Source organism: Chrysemys picta, chromosome 9, assembly GCF_011386835.1.
Source record: "Chrysemys picta bellii isolate R12L10 chromosome 9, ASM1138683v2, whole genome shotgun sequence".
Taxonomy (NCBI): Eukaryota; Metazoa; Chordata; order Testudines; family Emydidae; genus Chrysemys; species Chrysemys picta.
In genome coordinates, this window is record NC_088799.1 from 26367404 (window position 1) to 26391180 (window position 23777).

Below are 23777 nucleotides of genomic sequence, written 5' to 3' on the forward strand. Positions count from 1 at the left end.
CGACCTTCATCAGAATGGCAGAATTCTCCCCCATGAAGTAGAAGTCAAAATTTCAGCTGAATGTACCACTGTTTCTTTTTCTAAAATTTTTCCCAGACAATAGCCTTTGACTTAGCTCCAAGCAAATCAGTCCATCATCCTTCCAGAATGCAGAGTGACTGGGGCTGTCAGTGTTAAGTAGGGAAGGAAAACAATAGATTTTCACTGGTCAGCTGGGAACCAGACACACTGTGGGTCAGAGTTTTAGAGGTATTTATGCACCTAAGGATGCAAATAGGCACCTACAGGGATTTTCAAAAGTGCTGCTGTATTCAAAATGCATTGAATAGAGAGACTTACTCCCCACTGGTTGGGGTTGCACTGAAAGATTTTGTGTGTGCCATGTTAGCTTTCCAGACTACTCCAGGTAAATAGAACAATTATGAAAAAAAACCCAATTGCTTATTGGGTCTTTAGCCTCATCATTTTCCTTCTCACATTGAGGGCCCTGCAGCAAAATGGTTCATATGTCTGTAAATCTTGTTTGCTAGAATATATAGGAGTGCATATTTGGAATGGTCCCAGCCTCACACTGGAAATTCTATCTGGCCACACACACTGTAGCCACCCTGCACTCCACACCACAGGATGCCTCATGGCATAAAACCATGATTTTCTTCAAACAGCTTCATGCTATAATATTGTACTGGTTATACTGACCTAGTCAATAGGATTTATCATAGATCAAACCTGATACATGTTTATTATCCTCCACATTTATACTTCAGAAAATAATCTCCTGTGGGGAGGGGCAGCCAACTTATCCCCATTCTCTGCAGCAGCATGACTGGAAATACTCCAGCTCCCTATGCTGATGTTGTCACTTGACAGACACTAACTCCATTGCGTAGCTAACAGATGGGAAAGTGCAGTACGGAGTTGCACTGTGGGGCATCTCAGCCCAAGCACATTTAACAGCACAGTCAAATAGCAGCAGCAACAGGGAATGTTTCAAGTCTTATGGTTGCATAAAATGACAAACCTACAGGCCAGTTAGTGGAGTAGAAGTGGAATAAATGGTAGGGCCCCTTACAGTGGAAGGGAGGGCGGGGAAGAAGAGGCTAGAAGGCAGGCCTACCCCCAGAGACAGCAAAAGCTGGGAAGGAGAGAGAAAGCACATGTGTGCATGCCAGGGCCGGGCTAGTTCAAGGAGGGGGAACTTTTGAGTGGGGAATCTCCATCAAAATATAACACAAGGCCAAAGGAAGCTCACCGTGCTGGGAGGGGGGGCGGTGGTGGAGGGGATTACTCAGAAGTTGTGAAACATTTGCAGAAGTTAATTAACAGCCAAAACTTCCTGAACCTTAGGGAAGCACATGAAGGTTTGCTGAAAGCCTGTGTTTACTCACAGCAGCACAATGAAATAAAAGTATGGAGGCTCCCAGAAAGTTACCTTACCAGTAACTTTTGTCTTCTCTTTATTTGCGTTTACCCCTCTGAGAGGCTGTGTTTTGTTGCAGATTTGTATTGCTCTTTGTCCCTCTCATCTTGGTAATCTTTTGGGTTTCTATTATTATATTTGTCATTTGGGAGGAGGGGAGGATGTGTATAAACCTACTTTCACATTCAGCTGGGCATGTAAATATTCTTGGCTACAAAAACTTTACCACAGCTTGGATATTTTGTTGAGAGGGAAATGTATGTCTGACTGGTGAGGAGATTCAGTGGGAAGAAATAGGAATCAAAGCTGAACAAAAGCTTAACAAGAAGAGGCAAAAAATGAAGGTCAGTTGGAATTATGCCTAGGGACATGAAAATAGAGATTAGGAAAGAAAACCATCAGATAAGTTTTAAAGCAATGTGTCTGGTGACTGACTGCACTGAGCTGAGAAAAATTAGAGAGGCAGAACCCATAGTTCAGGAGGATAATACCAGTAAAGCCAAGCCAGGTTATTTACAAGTAATACTAGATAAAGTGACCCATGAGCTTTTATAGAAGGCTGCAGACAGTGTTGGAAAGCAGCCATCAGGAATGGAAAGGTCATGCTTTAATTTATTTTGATCATGCATCATAAAAGGTACTGGGCCCATTCTTGAACTTTAAAATTAGGCCCTAGTGGGTCCCACTAGTTCTAATGCTAAGTGGTGTAGCCAAAGAAGAGGCCAGCATTCATAGTAAGGCAGAACAAAGGTTATGATAGATTAAAAAATGATATCCAAAACAAGTATATTTTTGGATTAGGAATGGTAGAGAGAACCCAAGTAAGTAGCAGAGAGGTTCCTTTAGAGTAACCGAGTCTTTTGAGATGCGTTTGTCCACATGGATCCCAATGCAGGTGTGTGCATCCTCACATGAGGTTCTTTTTGCCAGTAGTGTCCATTGGGGCAGTGCATGTGTCCTGTATACCCTCTTAACCCGCTCCTGTTGGTGTAAGGGGCACAGCAGCTCCCAGTGACTGCTCATTGCCTTCAATAATACAGACATCCAGGTAAGCACTCTGCATTAGTGGGAAGGAGGGCAGTCACTGGAACTGTGTGGACAAAAGCATCTTGAAGAAGAAGTCCAGTTACTTTAAGTAACCTCTTCAAGTATTTGTCCACATGAACGTCACTCTAGGTGAGTGACCAGCAGTTGCCTTATAAGGAGGTGGGGGATAGAAGTCCAATCTAAACAAACATAGGGTACAGATGTGCCAAATTGGGCATTTCATCTAGAAGCTGTGATGGAGTAAGGATTGGTAAGTGTATGAACAGAAGTGCAAATCTCAGAAATAGGGGCACACCTAAAATAAAGTACAGGTGTTGCCTGAGCCCTAATAGAGTAGGCCATAACTTGGGAGGGGAGAGTTAGCTGGTTCACTATATAAGAGACCTTAATACAATCCAAAACCCACTTCAAGAGCCTCTGGGAGGAAACACCCCATCCCTTGGATTTATTACCAACAACAAGCAGCTGATTTTGAAATGGCTTTGTTCTAGAAGGGCAAAAGGATGTAGCTTTAAGAGCATCAAAGATATGAAGCTTTGTCTCCACAGGAGAGTCACAGGGTTTGGGAAGGACATATACTAAGATAAATCTATGTAAATGAAAATCCTAAAACAATTTTCAGTACAAATTTAGCATGTGGCCTTAGGTAACTCTGTCTTTAGGAAATACATCACATAGGGGCCCACCATCAAAGCCTGTATTTCACTCTCTGCAAGAGGAAGTGATAGCCATTACATGCCATTTTTATAGAGTTTACATAATGAACATGAGTTTCAAAAGGAGGGTCCATTAAGGAAAGCAGCACCACATTCAAATCACAGAGGAAAAGGCTTTTTAACTAGTGGAACTATATGAGCCAGCCATTTTAGCAGTTTGGCTACAATGAGGTGTGGGGGAAAAACATGAATGATCCTCAACCTGTGAATAATACACACAGAGATAAGAGGCAAATGAACTCCAAGTGAGAATCCTGAGCATCTGAGAACATAACTAGGACCAAGATAACTGAGATAAAAGACTCCCAGGGTAGAATGTGCCTCTGAATGGACCACAGTAAAATGGGCTTCTATTTAGGTTTATATGGCAATCCAGTTACCATGGGGCAGGGGGAGGCACTTGGTCATTAACCCAGGGCTGCCTTCTACCTACAGGCAGACTCCTTGTCAGGCTGCAGCAGCTCTCACCCCAGCCTTGGAGCAGAGGTGGTCCAGCTCGGGGGGGCGCGGGGGAGAGAAGGTGGAGACAACCCAGTGAGTGACAGGGGGAGGGTAGAGCAGCGAGTTATGGGGGCAAGGCCTTGGCAGGAAAGAGGTGGAAAAGGGGCAGGGCCTCAGGGGTCCAGTTGCCAGCAATAGAAAGGTGGCAACCCTAGTTCTTGCTGCAGGTATCTGAAAGGAAATGTCTAATGCAGGGGTTGGCAACCTTTCAGAAGTGGTATGCCGAGTCATCATTTATTCACTCTAATTTAAGGTTTCATGTGCCAGTAATACATTAACGTTTTTAGACGGTCTCTTTCTAAAAGTCTATAATATGTAACTAAACTATTGTTGTATGTAAAGTAAATAAGGTTTTTAAAATGTTTAAGAAGCTTCATTTAAAATTAAATTAAAATGCAGAGCCCCCTGGACTGGTGGCCAGGACCCGGGCAGTGTGAGTGCCACTGAAAATCAGCTTGTGTGCCGCCTTTGGCGCACGTGCCATAGGTTGCCTACCCCGGTCTAATGAAATACATAGCTCCCACCTTGCAGAGAATGTTAACTTAACATGACAAAAATCTGTCAGAAGGGCTTAACCAGTTTTTTTCCATCCCATAATTGTCTTATTGCTCTTAAAGGGAACCATGCATTTGTTTAAGTGCAGTATAAGTTTCCAATAGATACCACAACTTGTTTGCCAAAGTGCTTGACTTTTTTCTCCCTTTCTTTCTACCCATCACAGGAATTTATGAATGAAATACTCACGCTGAAATTTCAAGCTAGCTATTTTGACATGCTGATGATATTGTATGATTAAGGGACGCTTAGCTCCACCCTGCTGGTGTGTTGACTATAGTGAATTTTTGGCTGTGGCTTAATAGTGTAATATACAGTTCATTAAAATTACCATAGTATTTCTTCACATTTGGGTCTCCATTTATTGGCTATTTTCCTCTGATGTGTTAATTCATCTGGATAATTTAGCCTTTAGTGACTTAAAAAAAAAACACACACACACACACACCACAACCCACACTAATCCAGTGATTTACAGTTGTGCTTTGGGTATACTTCTCATTTCTGCATTGGCTGAACATTTATGCTATTATGGAAATTCACTGATTCTTATAAGAAGTCTACAAAAAAGAGGGGGGGGGGAGATTGGCTCTCTCTCTATGGAACCAATAGGAAATGTTCCTACTGGGCTATTTGGGCAGCTCCCCTACAGGGACCTTTCCCTGCTGCCATTGAAGTTGGGGGAGTTATCCAGCTGCTAGCCACTTCAGATTTTTGCAGTGCACTACTAACAAAGCAAAAGGGAAAGATTCTCAGCCAACATAAACTGGCATAGCTTCAGTGGAAATATGATGAAGTGAGAATCTGGGCTTAGATTTTAAATTAAATTAGATTATGGGTACACAAACAAATTTCAATCTGAATGCACGCATTTAGGTTAGATGTGTGGAGGGAAGGCAGCAGGGAGCAGCTTTATAGACATGATGTGCCTGATCTTCAATGGTAATCAGCACCTGCTGCCTCACCCACTTCCGATGACCTTGTGGGTGTGCAGCACAGCTGAAAAAAAAATCAGGCCTATATGTCCCAGGAGACCCTCTGTACAGTAACATTAAATCAGTGCAAACTTTTTTTTTTTTTTTAAAGTCTACTGGTGCTAGCTCCTGTTCTTTAACATGCTTATGATTGATTTCTTGCCATACGTTTCCTGAAATTGACAATACCACTGCCGTGGAAGGCTCCCCAGCTATATACAGTGCCCTCTTATGCCAAAGATTGAAAAAGAGAACAATTACTGTCCGGACTGCTCATCTCTTACTATCCCCTCCTCCGCCCCGCCAGGCTACGTGCTGCAAGATTCCACATTGCAGCTTCATAAGACAGTGGCACAGTTATACAGCACCAAAGGATGCCACTGTGGTGTGACCTTTCCTTTCCATGCAACCCACCCAACCTGATTCATGCTGATTTCTTGCTATTTTATTCTACTGCAACTCCCCAGTGTAAAAGGAAAGTATTTGCCACTTCAGCCTCTTGTGAAATAGCTCTATATTTTGGTGTTTGTTACCACCTATTGTGTAAATCATTCAGATTTTTTTTTTTAATATTTCAAATACCTCATCACCTGAAGGATTGAAACAAAGATATGCACAGGTACAATAAGTAACTATGCAGGTCAAGAAACTGGTGTCTGACAGAACTGTTGGGATCCATTGAGTATTTACAGAGCATGGCCTAACTGGATAGTTATAGTTACATTTGGAGGAGAAACTCCCACTGCTGCTGTCCAAACCAGTGTCTCGTGTCGATCCATTGTAGCTGGGTTTGAGCGTGACAACCCTATCTTGAGTTGAGCTTATGAATGAGAAGTTGCAAGGATGTGGGGTTGTGTATGATTGGAACTTTAGGCAGCGAGGTTGTTACTGAAGAGATTTTTAGGAAGAGGAGCCTGGGTGTGGATAGGAGGTGAAAGGTGGGACCATGGAAAAGAGAAGGAGTTAGTCAAGAGGGGACAATTATTAGGGTTTAGGCCAAAGAGAAGGAAGAGATTCAAAGAGTGAGGAAAGGACAGAATATAGCAGAAGAAAGGAGAATTGGAAGGAGAGAGGGAAAACAACAAACATTGAGGGTGGAATTCACAAGGGGGACTCTAGTGCCTAACTGCTCAGCACCATGGTGGAATTCACAAGCCTGAGTTAGGCACCCTGTCTCCCTACACAGTGCATGGGGAGACTTAGCTGCCAAGGAATGGGATTTACAAGTGCCAGTGATTTGACCCAAGAGCTGCCTAAGCTAGCTAACAAGAAATGGTGAAGAGAGAAGCATGGCCTAAGCCCCTTTGAAGTTATGGAATTTGCACCAAGTCTGAGTTTGTACCCCGGCTCCTTGGGGGGGGGGGGGAGGGAGAATACATGGACTGTACCTCTTTGTGCTTTTGTATATATGTTTAGTTTGTGCTCATTTAATCCTTGTTCTTTCCACTGCGTATCAGGGCGAGTGCCAATTAGTACCATTTGTAATGGTAGCTTGTGTGATGGGGACAGATGTCCACTGGGAAATACACTGAAACATGCAGCTGACACAAGCCACTGAACAGCTGTCGGATGGTACGGGCTTTGGCTCCCGTTTTCCTGAGCTGGATATGAGTGACCTAGAAGTGAAAGACTCCATATCCAATTACTAATCCCCTGAGGTGCTATGTGCCCCCTATCAAGTGTTTTAGCTGCTTCAGTGCTTTCCTGCACTCCCGAACGGGCTGCTGCATTCTTGTGGTGTTCCACTGCAGTCACAATGAAACAGAAGAATATACCTGACAGATTCAACAGCCCTGGAGAATCAGGGCTTGTAAGTGTAAGTTCAAACAGGAATTTATTTCAAGGAAGGTCTATGGCCTCTGCTGTGCAGTTGATCAGACTAGAGGATCACGGTGGCCCCTTCTGGCCTTAAAAAAAAGAAGTGCCAGAGGACCCCCAGACAGGAAATACTTTGAGAATTAAGGGTATTTTTCTAATTAAAAAATAAAATTATTTTGGCAATACATTATTGCCAATGTTTTCATATTTATGGCAGATGGTTACATAGAATGGACTGAAGAGTATGGAACTGTAATGACCAAAGTACTGCAATGACACTTGAGAAGCATACTACTTAATGGTATATTTGCAGTAGTACTAACCACCAAAAACCGTGAGTCAGATGCCCCAAAAATCATGGACAGTGTTGCCCACTCGCAAAAGTTTATTGGGCAAGTGGATGTTGGCCCCTGCTGCAGGAGCTGTCATCCCCACATCTCCCCCTCCCCTCCCCCAAACCTCCAGTCAATCCCATCATCCAAACCCAATATTAGTTCTGCCTTTTCTCCTGGCCTACATCTGCCCAGATGGAATGAGTTACTGTGGGTGTGACCTAGATGGTGCTAAAGTTATAGCAGCATGACAGTTTTTAGCACCATCCTTTTTTGCGGTCTAAAAACAGAGCAGGTTAAAACATGGAATTTCTGTTCCAGGGGATATTTGGACATTTAGAAGTTTGCTGTCATTCCAATTCAGATTGAAAAAAAAAAAATATATATATATATATATATACACACACACACAGAGTTTCTCATGAAATGCAAATGCTGAAAAAAATTGCATACTACAGATTGGAAATCTTATTTTCTAGATCGAGTGTAAAGTAGTAGAGGCTCTCTAGTTTTTTTATAAAAAAACTAAACCATGTTTTGACTATTATGTTAAGATAAAGACATGACTGGACATCTCCGATAATCGCTAGTATCAGCTCACTCTGCACCAGTGATTTTGCTACTTGAGTCTGGGCACAGAATTGCCAGGTGGACATCCCAAGGCAAAAAACAGAATCCTTACACAGAATGCTCGCTCCGGGGGTTAGAACCCTCATCTCTAGCCCAGCGCCCTTTCTCCTTCTCGAGAGAGTGGATTTTGCTGCCAAGCCAAAGTTCACTATCCATTCAGTCAGGGTGGCCCGCTCACTCTAGAGCATAGCCTGTACAATTCCTATTCCCTTTCATGAGCACAGTAATAATACTCTTATCTAGAATAGAAACAAAATTTCAAACTAAGCAACAAAACTCAGTTGGTGGAATTGTGGGTAAGCAACATTATAATTCATGGAAAGAGAATTGGCCAGACCTGGTTTTTCTTCTTCTCCCCTTTAGAGGGAGCAGAGAGCTCCATTCCTCTAAATCTTCTGACTCTGGTGCTTACATTAACATACTGTTATTTATAGTCTGTCCCAAATAAGAGGGGTTATGATAAAAAGTATGTATATCTTCTGCTGAATTGTATGGTAATCTGCTATGTGTATACTGCCTTTTATCCATCTGGGTTTGAACTATAATCTTGCTACTGACAAGATGAGAACCCAGATGCCAGGAAGAAAGATTTGCCAATACACTGCGAGAGTAGTGAATTGCTATTATGAGGTGGGCTACATAAAAGTAGGACAAATATCAGACTTGTACCATTACTCTTAAGAAAAGGTGGGGCATCACTATCTGCTAAATTTCCAATTACCTTGAGATTTCTAAGTCAGTGTCAGAAATAAGCATTATTGAATAATACATGTTGACTCAAGATGAGCAGACAGGGTAGCTGTCACACTTGGATTGAAATAACTTATAATTGTTTTGGAAATCTTAAGCTTCAATGGTCCTATCTGCCTCTTTGGTGCCATATATTCATTCAACCTGATCCAACTCTGACTGAAGTAAATGGAAAGGTCTCAGAGTTGCATGGGAGTTGGAACTTTATTCTTTTTTTTTTTTTTTTTTTTTTTTTTTAAGTATTTGCTAAACCCAGGAGGTCAGGTGAGGAAGATGAGTTATTAGACAGTAATCAAGTTCTGCAACACATGGAGGATACAGCATGAACATGTATTGGAGCATATTGACCATCTACTTCTGCAATTCCAAGAAATTGCAGAGATTATGTACCCAAACAGACCACTCAGTCTCCATCAAGATTTAAACTAACAACTTTTTCTTCTATTGTTGAAAGATGGACAGGACTTGTTAACAAAGCGTGCAATCCATGTTTGATTTCCCTTCCATCCTATGATTGGCAGTGTATTAAATCAGTGACAAGTTTGCAGTGGCCTAAAACCAGTACTGAACAGCTGGCAACAGTACAGCATGCTAACATTTTAATTGCTTATACTCTGGTGTCCAAAATTACAGAGAGTACCCTTGATACTATTGTTGTTTTAAATGGCAAACAGTCACAAACAAACCCCCAGCCGCGCCCCCGCCCCCCCAAACACACACACAAATGACTGACTGGCCCATATTACAGCAGTCTGTAGAACAGCCAACTGAAAAAGAGATATGCCTACACTCACAAGTAGCCAGCTCCATCATCGGGAGGGGGGGGGGGGGAGGAAGAGGAAAGAAGAGAGGCTGGAAGAGTCACACCAATAGCCAATAGAGATGAAAATAACTTGTTTAACTTATGTCATCCTCAGTGTATCATACTGCCACCCTGCAGTAGTGTAGTGATGGTCTACACTATTCTGTTCACGACTTTTACAAGCCTGTGATACATTTTGTATAATTATGCCTTTTGAGATATCATTTGAAAAGTTATCTGCTGAATATCATTATCCTGTTGAAATATTTGTGAAGTTATGAGATTCTACTCTATGATCATTATTAAAATATGCTGTAATTCTGGGTAACACACACAAACAAGTTTTTCAGAGACAAAGAGATTGGCCCCAGCCAAGTGTTAAGGGCTATCACTTGCTTAAGCAGCCATTCTCTGGCGGGGGAAGGTGTGAATAAGAAATTTACATTTAATCACAGAGACAGTTCAAGTCTCATATGCACAAGAGACTGCTTGTCACCTGCACCCAGGCTGGGTGTAACCCTCAAAGAGGGGAGAGTGGTATAAGAATGAGAGACCGTGACTCACACCCTCTACTCACAACAACTACAATGCTTGAAAGAAAAAGGTGTCCAATGTGCCCCCCATAGAACACCACGTGCACAAACAGGGAAGTGGTTCCCCTAAGTCTGGGTTAAGGCACAACCACAGAGCAGTATGGGTAAATTTGCACTGACACTACCTAGGCTGTGTATTGTCTGTGGAGAACAAGAGGAGTCCAGTTTATTCATTCACACAGCCATTTATGGAGAATCAGCAGATTAGGGTATTAATCCCAGTTATGCCAGAATTGTCAGATCACAGTAATCACCCAGGAAGGAAAAAAAGTGAATACATAGAGCCAAATTCTCTTCTTAGTAACTCTGGTATAAATCCAGAGTGGCTCCACTAACCACTGGAGAGTTATTTTGAATTAATGTTGGTGCAAAGGAGAGCAGAATTTGGCTGCTAAAGCCAGATTCTCAGCTACTGAGAACCAGGGTAGTTCCGCAGAGGTCACTGGAGTGACACTGATTTACATTAGCTGAAGATCTCTGCCCATTATGTTTGGATTCTTATTATTTTAAATGAGGAAGAAGATACTTGTTTTTGAAACAAAGATGAATCCCTCCTCCAAATAGGTCTTTGGGGGGGCATGGATCAGTGTTCATGTTACACACCCCATCAGCACCCGGCCCAAATTGGTTAGTGATACATACCTGGAATGTGTGGGACTCCCAGTTCAAATCCCCTCTGCCCCTGAATGGAAGAAGGAATTTGACCGGGGATCTGCCACCTCCAAGGTGAACGACCTACTTACTGAGCTATGGGATATGCTGATGTGGAGGGGGGGGGACGGACGACTCTCTTTGGTTCTCCTGTTGAAGTTGTTCCACTGTGGATAATAATAAAAGATTGGTGCAGGGGGACTGAATTCTTGGTCTCCCACATCCCAGGTGAATGCTCTAACCACTAGGGTACAAAGTCACCCATGCTTGTTCTCTCCCTCTGGCCCTGTGATTCTTTTGTTATTTATCAACAGTGCAACAGGAGAGATTGGAGGAGCTCCACATCAGAAGATCCCAGAGCCCAGTGGTTAGAGCACTCAGTTGGGAGGTGGAAGTCCCTGTCGAGTCCCCTCTCTCCTAGACTTGAGCTGGGAGTCTGCTGCAACCCAGCTGAGTATCCTAACCACTGGGCTAAAAGTTGTGAAGGAGTGATCCTCCCACCTGGCCTTTTTGGGTAGGCCCACCTATAGGGGCCCAAAACAGTAGGTGAGGTCTGAGCATGCATACTCGATAGGTGTTCCTCCCATAACTACTGCCAATACCAATCTTCCTCCAGTTCATGCATTGCACTGGGGCTTAGGTGTCCAGATTCCTACCGTGCGGCTACAGTGCACATGATCAGCGGTCAAAACATAAGTGCCTAGGAAACTTTTACTGCAAAAGTTTAAGCAGTGAGCAATTGTTTGTGCCTACAGGTTTCAAGAGCAGCTTAGCAGGGGTTTTGCAAATCCCAGTGGGGCCTTGAATCTAGCCCTTAATTTGTATTACAATTCTTATTTTCAAATGATACATTGCTTGCACTCAATCCCCTTCCCGCCCCCACAATCATCTTATCCTTGGTGGTGCCACCAGCTAAGAGGCTTGTACAACATTTTTATCACTGAAGAGCTGCCTATTGTCACAATAACAGCTATGAAAATAGTCTTGTAGCATACTGTAGGATTATCAATAATGCCATAAAGAGTGAAGTAAATCTCTAAGTAGTTGAAAGACAAGGCCAGGCAGAACTCTTAAGCACAGATTCCTGACCCAAATTCATTCACATTTACACCAATATACAATCTGGTCCAAGAGAGCCAAACAACTATTTTAGTATAAACATTGTTAAACTCCTCCTTTCTAACAGGGACCGCTGCTTTTCTGATTTTGACACTGTTCCTTAACTCACATCCATGACCTGTGATCTTTGTTTAGAGCATCAGCATAAAACTCTGTCATTAAAACCTTTCAAGTCCTTAGGAGGCTCAAAGTTCTCTCTTCATTACATTCTGGGCACAAGTTCAGTATGCGTGTTATAGAGATGAGGCAAAATAAAATAATAAAAAAAGAGCATTTATGTTGATACCACCTCAGATACCAAGGAAACACCATCAGCATTTAAGAGGAGTTTATAATACAATCACATGATGTTTCACTGTTTAAAACAAAGGCACAATCTAGCAAGGTAGCATGCATTCCAGAAGTCCCTCAGCAAGCCAGTTTCCCCAAATACCCTTGCTACTTGGTGATGCTCTAAGAACTGCTTACACTGTCCATCTGTTTAGTATGGCACTGGGCTTGGACAGATTCCCAGAGCTCACCAAATTCCAACACTGACATCTACTGGAACTCTATGCTGGTCAGAGCTACTTTAGCAAAGGAGACAAAACAGTAGATTTTTTTTTTTAAAAGCATATTGCAGCTTTATGAACTTCACAAGTCCTTAAAAATATTTAACAAACCACTTATTTATAGGTAAATGTATTTTTTGATTATTACAAAATTAAAAAGTAGTGTCTGATTAAAAACAAACAATCCCATCATGATTGTGCTCAAGTGATTTCCCTGTATGTACAGCATTCTCTCATGCCCATAAGCCATCTTAAAGATTGGACAAATCAGAGCTCCATTTATAAGTCTGCAGAACAAAGGGTAAGATTGTGATTACTTGTTTGCTGCCTATGGCAAGTAATTTTCCATTTCAACACCTGTCGTTCTCTGTAGTACTGTCCCCGTCAGTGTTCATATTGGAGATAATGAACATCTCAAACTGGAAAGGAAAGCTGTGCTTAGTAGAAAGCAGTTTTGCAGTAATCCATATTTGTACAGTTCTATTTTACAAGAGGGATTTCAGTTCATTTCTTAAAGCCTCAGAACAGCAAAGAGGAGTGGAATCTGTTGGTTTATTTATTCTTTAATGTTCATTCTAACTATCAAAAATTTGGACTTGATTCATGCTTAGTCTGGATGGTTTTTTTAAACATTTGATGTTCAGTTGCAAGTTGTATGCCCCACCCCACCCTCCAAAAGAGATTGATTTTAGCTATACCTACAAATTAGACCTTTATTAGTCAATCACCTTGGTCGTGTTTTGCAATAGCAGTCCTGGAATCCCCAGGTTTGCTAAAATTGGAGAGTATGTCAGGCCTGCTGCATCAGTATGTCCCTTCCTCAATAAAGGTCACAGGTGTAGGGGGATAAGTATGGAGGCATTTCAGTATAAATGGAATCAGGATTTAGGAATCTCCCTGCCAATCTTAACCACACAGCACCGGGAAAGCAGTGGGCATAATATTATTATGACAGAAGTCACCAGGTGGCAATGTTCCACAGAGTTTTAAAAATTATTTTTCTTAGCATTTGAGCACTATTCACTCTCCGAAGACATGCTATATTATTGTTAGTTTTCTTTTACAATTTCTTTTTGGGGGTTTGTTGCAAACAGGAGAAGGGTTTGTGATGTAACCTCTCATACTAGAGTCAGTACCTAGAGCAGAGTGGGAAAACCAGGTACTGTTTTTTTGCTAGAATTCCTAGAAGGAGAAATTTCCTAGGTGTTTGACCACTGCTGTTTCAGGCATCTACTGCTCTCACTGTAAATAAAGCAAGTTACGCTAGGAAAATTCCCTGATGCCAAGACACAAATTTCTTCTTCGAGAAACTGACCTGCCAGGCAATGAAATTGGCTACCACTCGGCAGAGGCCTCTGTCTGATTCATCAGAAAATTCTCTCTAGTCTGTATGTCCAAAGTTGAGATGTTTAAGTGTTGTAGTCATGGAGGATTCCCTACATCCTTCCATGTATATTATGGAACTCATACCAATACAACCAAACAACAGGCACACAAGATGGGTACATACCCTTCCCATCCTTCCAACCCCTAAACAACTTTTTCCTATCCTGTGTCCCTCGGTGTGACTGTAGAAGGAATTCTAATTCCCAGGTTTACTTCTGGGCCCTCTCTATGCATTTTAAATAGTGTTACAGCTGTGATGGAGCTGTCCAAAAATCAGGACCCTTTGGGAAGACAAAGGTACTCTTCAGAAGTAAAGTTTGGTAATTAAATTAAAGAACAAAAGGTAAGTCCTGATTAGTTTATATCTAGGGCTGCCAACCTGAATCTCACAGGAACCCTCATTCTTTCAAGCCACCAAATCATCTGACACTACCCCACTGGAAATGCACCTCCTGGGATGGAACACTGGTGCAGTTGACTGAGTGACATGGCAGCTCTTGACAGAGCAGCATATAAGAGAGGAAACACTCTATAAATGTGATACCTGTCAATCAACTAAAAACAACTATGGAAGGGCAATGCACATGGGCCTGGAGAGTGTGTGCTACAGGCAGTTATAGTCAGAATTGCTGTATGGCAACAATTTCTTGGCTTCACTTAGCACTTCTTCTATCTGACATGTTGTATTCCAAGTATCACCATCCCCTTGTGCACTACACCTTGGTTATCTTCCCTCTTTGGTTTAGTCCTTTTTCTCCAGAGTTGTATAACATAGAACAGTGGACAAATGTAAAATATTAATGACTATACTTTAGAGGGGAGGGATAGCTCAGTGGTTTGAGCATTGGCCTGCAAAACCCAGGGTTGTGAGTTAAATCCTTGAGGGGGCCATTTAGGGAACTGGGGTTAAACAAAACACTGTCTGTGGATTGGTACTGCTTTGAGCAGGGAGTTAGACTAGATGATCTCCTGAGGTCCCTTCCAACCCTGACATTCTATGATTCTAATGAGGCCCCTGGTCCATGACTGGGGCTCCAAGGTTCTCTTGCAATTCAAATAAATAATATATTGCACTTACCTTTATCTTCTGAGCACTTCTTTTCCTCACATCCAATAATTCAGTCAATCAATGCTAGCTATAAAAATAGGGACAGCGTTATGGTGTATATGAAATTTACTGCTACTGAGAGCAGATTTTGTCACTTAATGTTTGCATAATGCTGTGAACATGCATTGGTTTGTAATGTGCTATATAAATGCTCATTGTTATAAAAGTAGGAAGCATAATTTTGCTATATACATTTGATTGCAGTAAAAGAGCACAATCTACAGAAGCCCTATAGACCCAATTCTGGTCTCATTTAGGTTAGTGTAACCTCTACTGAACATACAGGCATTACAGTTGTGTAAAAACAGCCATAAATCAGCATCAGGCCCTGTCGGGTAACTATATTTGCCTCAGTACAAGACTGGCATAGCAGAGCTAAGAACCAGGCCCTCTGCTTCTAGAGTTACTAAATAATTACATTCTGCCCAACCACACTAATTGCAAATACTCTCAGCAAAACCCAGGGTTGCAGCACTACCTCAGTTTCCCCACAACCATCACTGGCTTACTCCAGATGCTGTCCAGCGAAGCCATTTTAAAGTGTTCAACCCCTTCCAAGGGGACAGAGTCCTTTGGTCCCCACTCCAATACATCAGAACAAGAGTCTCCTGCTCCGCTGGACTCAGCCTTCAACCCCCTACTTTACACAGGCTCCCACTGGCAACGGCCTGTCTCATTGTCCAGCTGCCACCTCCCCACGTTCCTCCCCAGCCAGGGGAGTCTGCCCCATCTGGGCTCCACTTCCAACTCAGGCTCCAAAGTAACCCTCTGTCAGTGCTTCACCCCAACTTAGCTGTACACAGTCTTTTCCCCACTCTGCTTACAGAGCAGTGCCTTCCTCTGGAGGCCAGCCCCCCTGTTGTTAATCTTTAGGACTTCTTCTCTTCTCTAACTGCCTTCTCTCCTCAGGGTTTGCTACAGAAAAGTCCCTACAGCACCTTTCCTCAGCCAGCGTAACTTACCTGCCTTCTCTCCCCCTCCACTGGTAGCTTTGTCCAGGAACTTCCATTTCTGATGCCTTTTCCTCCTTTTAAGTCCCAAACCATACACAGACATAGCAGGGAAGGGCTAATTCAGCAGGCTGACTGGCCCCAAGCCACCTGGGTCTTAAATGGGCTGGCCACCCTGTTAGAGTTACAGGTATAAGTAGTTTGTATTTGAACCGGTTAAACATTCACTGACTGGCCCTCTTGGGGCACTCATTGGAAATCAGCATTGTCAACTGGTGGGCTGACTAGGCAGGGGCAAAACCAATCACAGAGCATCAAGTCTTTTCCTCCAGGGATCGAGAGAATAAAATCAGTTAACATGAATAGAACATAAACAGAAAACTCCACCAGCATGGGACTCAAGCCAGTCCTAAAACCCAGGTGCGAGCCCATACTCTTCTTGCCTTAACTACTGTGATAGCTTTTGCCCTGAACACCTGTATAATGAGAGCAGGGAAGCTCAGCTGAAGGTAACCTGTTGCTCACTAATGACCAAGTAGTACCCATGTGCGGCCTCATATCATGATAATTAGATGAATGTAAGCTCCCAATATGATGCTGTGGCCAAAAGGACTAATGCAATCCATAGATGTTTAAACTGAGGAATTTCAGTAAAAGTAGAGAGGTTATACTACCTCCGTATTTGGCACTGGTGCAACTACTTCTGGAATGTGTCTAGGTCTAGTGTCCACAATTCAAGGCTGTTGATTGATTGGAGTGTGTTCAGAGAAGAGCTATGAGAACAATAAAGGGATTGGAAAACATGCCTTATAGTGATAGATTTAGCTTATTAAAAAGCAGCTTAAGGGGTGTTTACTTGACCACACTTCGTAAGTACCTATATGGGAACCAGAAATTTGATAATGGGCTCTTCAATCTAGCAGACAAAGATAAAACAAGATCCAATGGCTGGCAGCTGAAGTTAGATAAATTCAGACTAGAAATAAGGCGCACATTTTCAAACAGTGAGAATTAACAACTGGAACAATGGACCAAGGTTTGTGGGGGATTCTCCATCAATGGTGATTTTTTAAAATTAGCAGGATGTGTTTTTCTAAGAGATCTGCCCTAGTTCAAACAGGAATTAATTCAGGGAAGGTCTATGGCCTGTGTTATACAGGAGGTCAGACTAGATGATCACAGTGGTCCCTTCTGGCCTTAGAACCTTTGAATCTCTTGCCTTTAGCTGCAACTTCCAAACTTAGGCATTGAGTAAACAGGAGTTTTAATACAGGGCTAAACAACATAGTTGGTAAAATAACTCACCTTTCACACAGTTTCAAATGCCAGCACATGTGAGAGACAAGGTGGGTGAGGGCCTATCTTTTATTGGACCAACTGCTGCTGGAGACCGAGAGACAAGCTTTTGAGTTTACACAGAGCTCTTCTTCAGGTCTGCTGATTGTGTAGGCTGAAAGCTTGTCTTTCCTACCAACAGAAGTTGGTCCAGTAAAAGATATTACCTCATGCACCCTGTGTCTCTGATATCCTGGGACTAAAATGAATATAACATTGCATAGCACAGGTTGGCCAGCTAACAAACAGAATGGGGGGTAAAGGGGGAGGCAGAGAGTGGAATCCTGCAAATAGATTTTACACATGGATCCTCAATGATATTCCACATGGGAGTGGAAATCTCTGTTTGTGAATCTATTTGCAAGATGGAGCCCTGTTGGACAATGGCCAGACCACATCCCAAAGTGATACATGACCAGATTCGGATGAGGATTTCTGCAGTTAAGATGGAGGTGTAGCAGCTGAGCTAAGTGTGGTGATAATTCCGCAGGCAATGGCCACATTCTGCTTGACTGTAGCCAGTCCTATTAGCCCCCGTTCCCAGGTGCCAAAAAGTCACATAATTAAAAAACAAACCAAATTAATTAAAAATGAGAGTTTGGAAGGTCCCGCAGGGGTACAGTTAGGATTTGCCCTTATGTGGGTAACTGGCAAGACATTGTTGGTATTTTTCTTGGGGGCACCAGTGCTCTATAATACCATCAATTTGTAATTAGAATTTCCCATGGGGTGTGCTACTCAAAAATGATTGGCATGATATGGCTTCATGTCTCCAACGTATACAACACTGAATGGACAAAATCCTCAACAATTTAATACTTTGCCTCCCTGAATAAATATAATTCTCAGGAAGCAGAAATAACCTTCTTTAGGGAAATAATCTACTTTTAATATTTTGCTTTTATGAAGCGCCTGTGAACTGAAGCTACACAAATAAGGTGTAAATAAGATACACAAATAAGGTGTACATTTTGAACCATGAGGGTAATTAACTATTAGAACTTCTGAATTACGGATTCTCCATCACTGGAATTCTTTGATCTAGACTGGATATCTTTCTTAAATATATGCTATAGCTCCACCAGACGTTATGAGCTTTTTGCAGAACTTACTGGGTAAGGATCTCTGGCCTGTGTTATGCAGAAAGTTAGATCAGATGATCAAAACAGTATCTCCTGGCTTTAAAATCTATGAATCTATGAAGTCAGGAACTCAGAAAATGAATGTTCAGTAATGCATGGACAGGTCTTTAAAGGATTGCAAATGTCTGATTTGGATATAATAGACTGTTTCATGGTCTGTATTGCATATGTAATATGATGTACACTGTAAAATAAAAATATGAGAGCAGACAGAATCTTTTTCATTTAAATAATCCCCCTTGGACATAAAAATGCACACAAAACAAAACAAATGTAATTTTTAATCTGAAATAGAAAAATATAATTAAGAAAGAGAAGTTTTATTAGGGCAATTTCACTTTATTTTTCCATACAGCAAGGTCAACTATAGCAGTAATAATAAAATAAGCATGGAAACAAATTGCAGCCCAGGACAGAGTACATAATTTGCAGCAACTACAAGCAAAAAGTAAGTCTGTGATTACATAATAGTAAAACCAAGCACATCTGTCCTTTCAGCAGATGAAAGTTGCAGGGTTGCAAGTAAGTGCAACATTATTAATTAATCAGTGTGAATATTGAATATTCCAGATAAAATAATGGCCTAATCATCTTTATTTTCAGCTTTGGCTTATGTAATTACATGGTTTCTTGAGTGCTTTTCATTCAAATGGTAACATTTGATAGGTTTTTGTTTTTCACCTGCTAAAAGAACAGGACCATTACAATAAAAAATAATCACATAACTACAGCTACAGTGTGCTGTTTGGTTTGCCTGTTCATGATTTAATTTTTGTGAAAGTCAATATCCGTTTTGAAGATTTTTGTTTTGTGAACAATAAACCACTGAAATTGTCAGAAACGGCTTTGAATAGAATATATCCTTAATATAGTTGTTGGTTGTTTTTTTTTTGTTTTTTATTTTTTTTTTGTTTTTTATTTTTTTTGTTTTTGATACTTTAAACATGCAGTAGTTTTTGAATAATGTACGGAATATTTAATCCATGATTTCACCTTGATGGTTTGAAGTACCTGCTTTTTTTTAAATTTTTTTTTTTAAAGTAATGATTTTCAGGCAGATTTGAACCAGTGGAGCTTTTGTCAGTCATGAGATCTTGGAAGGATGGCATATCTTTCCAGCTGAAAAAATCCTGGCAAACTACAAGCTGTCCACATAAAGCAAAGCAACTTTTTTGAAGGGGTATGGAGTGCTAACTCTGTGCCACTTTTGCAAGCAATTTTGTTCAGCCTGTCATTTTATTCGCCTTAACAAAACTCCTTGTAATTATAGACATTTTTATTCAAAATAAGATCTTACTATTATACAGGTTTCTCTCTTTTTTGACTATATACAGAAGTGCAAAAAGTCAACCTTCTCTCTATACGTTCCCACATGCTAAACTGCAGCATAATCAACCCTCAAGAGTTTGCACACACGCTTTAATTCTTGTTACGTAAACTTTGAGTATTTGGATTATCAACAAAAAGTCCCTTGATCTATTGATTATGCAGCTTATTTATAACAAGGCCTGATATTCAGGGATTTCAAAAAATATTTAAACAATATTTTAACATTTGAAATGGATACAGTAGAAAATAAATTTTATTCTAATATCTAGGAACTAGATTTTCTTATAATAACTAATTACAAACAAAATAAATCATCAAAATATTATTCAATTGTCTGCCAGGATTGTTGCGATAGCAACAACTGAACTTCTTACTTAGCAATGATTATATAATTATAAGATATCCATATAAAAGATCTTTGTTCTTTTAATGAAAACTAGACAAGAACTAACAATGACTGACGTTCTTACATTGTAATATTAAATCAGTAAAATATAAATCATTTAGTTAACAATAATACAAATACTCATGACACTACATGTAAATTCAAAACTGAATATGTTATGAAGAAAAAAACCTACTTTTTAATTTTTTTATTTTTTTTGTATTTTGAAAAAGTCATCAGTATAGTCTAATAAAACAAAATTCTATAAACTGAAATGGTATTCAACTGGTAATAGAAAATGAAAATGATCTAATAAATGTAAGAAATAAAAACTACATTTTAACAAGAAAAATAAGTAATATTCTGTAATGTAAGTAACTACAATAACATGTGAAGTCATCTATACTTTCTTAACACGATTGAAATTACATTGGTATGGGTTTTAACCCGTAATGTAATAATCTAAGGCTTTAATAGATGTACAGTACAATCAGTAAAATCAACACATCATTCTTATACTAGAAAGCATCTCTCTCAAGCATAAAAACTTGCAGTAAACTTGGAAGTATGGAAAGTTCTATAACTGAACTCACACTTCTTCCACTCCATGCTATACTACCAGTGACCTGGCCCCCACTTCAGCAGTTTGCTGAACAGAGCAAAAATATCCTTTACTAACTGCAACATCCAAACCACAAAAAGGAATTCCTTTGGATGAATCCATTCTTAAAAACTTGAATGCACATCTATTTTTTTATTATTATTATTTTGTAAAGGCTTTCTAAGGCTATAAGCAGTTAATCTGAACCAAAAAAAAAAAAAAATCACAAAACTCACCCAGGTATTTAACCCACCCAATTCTATGCTAATTAACATCTCAGTTTTTTCATATTTTGGTTTATCATGCATCTGATGTCAGTGCTTCTTTCTTCTTTGTTTAGAGTCACTATTTTGAAGTGTGACTTTGATGAAACATTTAAGCAAAAGTGAAATTCATCTCTGCAAAGCATTTATAGTCTTTTGACTTTTGACAGAGGCTATAAATAGAAGCAAAATAAGTTCCTCAAACATTTTTGTTACTGTGTCTCAGAAATGGCTTTTCCCTTTTGTATATTGAGTTATTTAGTATAATATGCATAAATTTTACACTACAATGCCTTAAAATAGTTTATATATATTTATATGTCCAGTATGTGTTACGTTAATCTGTACTGATAGTTGGTTTTTCTGTTGTCTACTTTTATTATAGGTTGAATCGGCCATTTCTGAGACAGCTTTGGTTTTGAAACAGAATGGTGCCTTTGACTGAATAGTACTAACAAAATAAGCAAAAATGTGGCTCTGAAAATAACACTGCAGAAATAATACTCTAATTTGATGTACAGTCTATGGCACTTCATGAGAATCCTTAACAACATGGTACTTAAAGCCATTGATGTGCTTTAAAATATACACAGTTGTGGTTTTGCTTGGCACATTCATCTCTGTCAGATACCTCTCTTACCACTTCTTACAATCTATTACATTAAAAATATTACTCTTAAACAAAAATTACTGTGCATGCACGCTCTCATCTATAATGGCAATTTTAAATACAAGGTGCACCTTTGTTATTTGTAAACCTTGAAAGAAATAAACGTACTTTAAAAAATTATATCTTGGTCTACAGACGTACCAATACATAATAGATTTATGATTACATCATAGTCTGTCTTTTCAAGATGACATATATGATTATGTAGGAAATAGACTATGTATGCATATTTAAATATATAGGCATACCTCTGTGCTAGAAAAGATAGACAATGTTGTAGATTTAGACAATAAGATCACCTCAGCACAAATATCAATTAAATGTACAAAGTATATAGGCAACAGTGTGCAGTGGATTTCCAAGTTGTCGTTTCATCTTGTTAACATGCAGTATGTGGATGTCTTACTGCTGAGGGAATTTTTGTGTGTGGCTTGACGGTATATACATTATGGCTAATGCTCGTGTCCTTTTCTCTATCCAAGCACACTGTCCTTTTCTCTTTAGTATGATCTAGAAAGGGAAGCAGGCAGAAAGAAAATGAATTTAGCATTTTCATTCATTTCCTTAAAGCAATCTCAACATGAGGCGAATCGGTCATTGAAGTCACGAGGAATTTTGCTTACAAAAAGGCTACAGGATTGTCCCTCAAATAATTTCTTCACAGAAAAGTTTTACTTTGCAGACATATTAGACATAATATACATATTGACCATGTATAATAAAATAGTATCCTGTTGCTCTTGAACAGTGGTTCTCAAACTTTTGCCTTGGTGACCCCTTTCACACAGCAAGCCTTTGAGTGCAACCCCCTCTTCCAAATTAAAAACACATTTTTTATATTTAACTCTATTATAAATGCTGGAGGAGAAGTGTGGTTTGGGGGTGCAGGCTGACGGCTCGTTTGAGAACCCCATCTCTTGTATTTTATAGCCTCCTCTACCTAGTAAAATCTTAGGATTAACAGTATTCCACTCACTTACTGGCTTTGTGTTAGGGGCCATGTCCTGGTCCCACTGGAGTATACGGAGTCAGTAGACGGTATTCCCATTGACTTTGTTGGGACCAAGATTTTTGGGTAACATTTTCAAAAGTGCCTAAGCAACTTAGGAGCCAAAGTCCCAGTGACTTTTAATGAGACATAAACACTTAAGTGCCTGTCGTTTTGAAAATAGAATTTAGGCCATTAAGGGATTAAAATCCATTGAAATCACTGGGAGTTAGGTGCCTGAGGCTTTGGGCCTAAGTCACTTAGGTGCTTTTGAAAATTTGAAAAAAATGGCCTAACAGAATAATAAGTAACTTGTATGATTCCATATATTAAATCAATAGTACATTCTCACCTTAATAAAGCATTCCGTTTTGGCACATCATTTCATTAAGGACATAACAGAAATAGAAAAGGCCCAGAGAATGGCAATAAAAGTAGAAACTGAGAAAGGGGAGGTGGTGTTTTATATCAGGAGAAATTAAATAGATGATATAATTGGGTGAGGAGACAAGTAAGGGGAGAGGAATAACTGGAAGTAGTTTTTAAATGCAATAATAAATCAACCTGTGGAAGTCACTGTTGTAGGATAATGCTACGGCAAATAGCTTAGTGTGAATTTTTTAAAAAAGGACTGGACTATGACTACAATAATATCTGAAATCACTCCAGCTAGGATAAAAGTTACAAGGGGTATCAATCCTTTTCCTTCAGGATTGATCATCAACTAGTGTCAAGAATAAATTTTCTCCTCTGCTGAAGAAAGATTACAATGAAGGGGCTATGCAAATCATTGATAAAAATGGCAACTAGGTACCTAAATACCACAGAGGATCTTGGCCATAGTGAATGATAAGTTATTTACAGCTCGAACCTGACTAGTAGACAGTACCTCTGTAGTGGGATGGGCGTGGGAGTGAAGAGCTATATTTACTTGCTGCAGCTATTAAGTTAGCCTAGTGTCGTTGGATAAGATACTATATCAGACAGAAACAAAAAAGAACAGCCAAAATCATAAATTTAAACTAGAATTTCATCATAGAAAGATCGGGGGGGGGGGGGGAATCGCTACAGGTAAAGTCAAGTAAAAGTCTTTCTTTGTGAAGAAAGGTTAAATTATAAAGATCTGAAACATAATATCTAGGACTGTAGTTCAAGCCAAAC

The 23777-nt window shown here is 40.1% G+C and overlaps 1 protein-coding gene across 50 annotated transcripts in view; it reads right to left on the reverse strand.

The window, feature by feature from the left end:
- Positions 1-18698: 18698 nt before the first annotated feature.
- Positions 18699-23777, reverse strand: part of MBNL1 (muscleblind like splicing regulator 1) — a 198739-nt gene continuing 193660 nt past the window's right edge. For all 50 annotated transcript variants that reach the window (XM_065557893.1, XM_042853672.2, XM_065557888.1 and 47 more), the window contains one exon: positions 18699-22138. The gene's annotated coding sequence lies outside the window, so the exon portion shown is untranslated. The remainder of the gene's footprint in view (positions 22139-23777) is intronic.